This window comes from Octopus bimaculoides, chromosome 10 (assembly GCF_001194135.2).
Source record: "Octopus bimaculoides isolate UCB-OBI-ISO-001 chromosome 10, ASM119413v2, whole genome shotgun sequence".
In the NCBI taxonomy this organism is placed as follows: domain Eukaryota; kingdom Metazoa; phylum Mollusca; class Cephalopoda; order Octopoda; family Octopodidae; genus Octopus; species Octopus bimaculoides.
In genome coordinates, this window is record NC_068990.1 from 30691216 (window position 1) to 30694847 (window position 3632).

Sequence of the window (3632 nt, forward strand, 5' to 3'; positions counted from 1 at the left end):
GTTTTACAGATATCAATATTAGTTTAAATAATATTTTAATAATAAGAAGTATGTTAATAATAAAAATGTAATGTAATTAGTTTATACAAAAATCTTGAAGTAATGTCAATTTTGAATTCAAAGGCTATAGATAAGGTGTAAAGTCTAAGAATATTATATATATTGGGCCCAGGAAAACTATTTTGAATTATTTTAAAAATGATTTTAAAATATAAGCTGATATATATAATAATACTATTTTGAAGACACATAAAAGGTAAGCTTTATTTTTATAATGTAAAGAAGAATTAGTATAGGATTTATATAGTTTATAATAATGGGTATATATCGCTTATATATAAGCGATATTTTCCACTAACAAGTAATCTATTCATAAAAAATGCATCTTAATTTGGAGTTAATCTTAATCAATTCATCTGAGTACTTGTAATCTCACTGTGAACCACCTATTTGTTTTAATCCCTTACTCAGTGTATCTTGGCATGATTTGCACAGGTCCAATCGCAATGGTTACCTGATGGTTAATAAGTTAAAATCTATTGAATCATTTCATTTATAATATTTAAATTCACCATATCAACCCTCGAAACATTAAACTCAGTTGCGTTAAACATTTTACCAAATCAATATATACTTATATATTATATTTCGAGATGGTCATTTTTATTTATTTATTTATTTTGCCAAATAAACACACGCACTATATATTTGTTCTTCAATCGTTTATTACTGTTCTTTTTTAATTTTAATTCCATTGTCCGGAAATCTTTCGCCACACATTTGTGACCTCTTCTGCAACTTTTAGTTTTCGTGTGTGCTCTTGCTGCACTTACTCCAACGACAAAGTACCTGCGTATGTCTGCTGCTCTTAGTTAATACCACGGAGAAACTCGGAAACATTTTCAGCATCCAAGGATTAAATTAAAATAAAATGGAAAACTGAGGATTAAAGCTAATTAAATGAGCTGAGAGTATATTAGACTATTTGAAGTCATAAATATATTTTCTAGGTGTGAGGGTTTACATAGCTGTGTAGTAAAAAACTTACTTCCCAACTGTAGTTCCAGATTCAAATGCGGAATAGGCTGACGTGAGGCGGGACTTGGTGATTGCAAAGCAAACTTATGTTTTCCCATGAAATTAGATTTCATCGTCGGCTCAATAACGGTAGAGGGGAGATAACTCAGAAGTAAAACCTAACGTTTTAATGGCTGACATTCTGGAATACCAAAAAATATTTGTCTGCTTTGATAATTTTATGAATTTGAGGCCTTGTTCTGTTCTAAAATATTGATGGATTTAAACAATGAACAGATAGCTAAAGCTTTATAGCAGATTATAATCATTACAAAAACTGCAGTAATAATATCTTTCTTCCAGTTGGTTGTGAATCTTCCTCTCGTCCTAGTCAAAGTGGATCGAGCAGACGCCTGGTCAAGTGTTGTTCCATCCAGTCTTTTCATGACTATTTAGGGATATATTTTATTATACTGTATCCTTTCCTTTTCATGACGGGAGAATGTGGTTCACAGTTGATTTGGCAGTTTTTTAGCAGGCCGAGAGAACATATACAGATTATCCCTCCAATCGCCAACTATAATTATTTTGCAATCTATAGCTGTACCATTTTTATTTCTTCTGAACAGATTAATTCACTAGAAACATTACTCATTATTTCTAAAATGGTCTCTCATTTACAAAATCGTGATTATACCAACACTAAAAATATTTTTTCTCGTCGGACTTTTGAATGTAATATTTAACTTGTTGGAGTTTGTCGCTAATATGATGTAGATGCAGAAAGAGTTCCCAGATCCGTATCTTTGTGCGCAATTTTCCAAGTCTAGTGGTTTTTCTGTTAGAATAGGGATTAGGGTTTACTTCAATATTAGATCATTATTGCGTTGAAGCGCTGACATTGATATCAGCAAATCATTTAACTGTCAAACATGGAAAGTATCAACATTTCTCGCATATAAACTTCGTTCAACTCTGCTCTCAGTAATATCGCCCACATACCCTTCCTCTTCTACACTAATGACTTGTTTGACCAAGAATTTTGATGACTTTATTTCAGCGATGTGCTCGTAGATATCTCCGAGGAGCAGAGACTTGGACTAACAGTACAAGATGCGAGGAGACCGCACTTGTAGAGTAAATGTTGGAGTGTGTCGTTATGTCATGTGCCTCTTTGTAGTTCAAAGGAGTAGCATTCATTTGAACGGAGTTTCGAATCAGCGCGATCACGTTAGTTCGATTTTCTCGAGCATTTTTCAATTTCTTTATTTTCACGACTGCCTTCAAAATAATAGCGGGACATCTTATGAAAAAATTTTTTGAACATTCATGTTTCACATATACCCCTCCGGACCGATTTTGGCCAATATTTTTGCACGAAGCACTTCTTCCCGAAACAAGCGAGTCCGTGTAAATGTAAGAAAAAAACATTTATTGGCACTGTCATGGTATAAGCTGTCAGAAGTGAAAGTAGAAAAATCTGACAAGGAACGTTACTGCTGGTTTGAGTTGATTCTTTGGCTACTGACAGCTAATACTATGGACTGTCCGGAGCTAGCTGTCTGTCTGTCTCTCTCTCTATCTACCATTCGAAAGTTATTGGAACAAATTTGACACCTATATCCATGCGTTTGAAAACACACAGAGTATAAGGGTACTACTAAAGCAGAGTGGTCCCGAACGCGCAGTCGCGCTAGCTAGTCATGAGTGGTCGATCCTATTATTTTTAAACTTCAAACTTCATTTGTTTTCTATTTTGATAAATTCTCTCTGTTGAAAATAATATTTTTATATTAAATTTGCGTTTTCTAATTTGATAAATTCTACGGACACAAACAGAGGTGAACGAGTGATAGATAGATATATATATATAGAGAGAGAGATAGACAGACAGATAGATAGCTCCGGCTAGTCAGTAGTCAAAGAATCAACTCAAACCAGGAGTAACGTTCCTTGTCAGTTCTACTTTCAATTCTGACAGCTAATACCATGACAGTGCCCATTTATTTACTAACAAACGTATGCTACTATTCGTTAACATGTCCTAAGCATGGAGCAGAAAGATCGTGGCTCCGGTTAATAAAGTTGATTTCATAATTAAACCTGAAGTCACGTACCCCAACCCCAAACGGGGTAACCCTTCAACTGGTGTATTGAAGTAAAAAAAATACGGCTAATATAAAGACCTTCACTCGGGAACAAAATAACCAGCCTGGGATGTTAACAAGTATATGGAAAGCGAATATGAAAAAAAAAAAAAAGCGCCGTCGTAACTTTGGGTAAAATGGCTATATTGATATATTTTGGTTATGGAGGATATGATTCTGAAAAAAATTTTCAAAAATCGCATTTTTAAAATATCAGTTTCCACCACCGGAAATATTCTTTTATTTTGCGAAATACGTAAAAAAAAATACGAATATTATAATTCTGAAAAAAATATGTAAAATCTCAACAAGAAAAAAAATATATACCCTCAAGCTGGCCATCCACATGCTAAAAATAACAGCCAAATCTCAAACAATGAAAATGAAAATATACAAGACCCTCAAGCCGGCCATCCACATGCTAAAAATAACAGCCAAATCTCAAACAATGAAAATGAAAATATACAA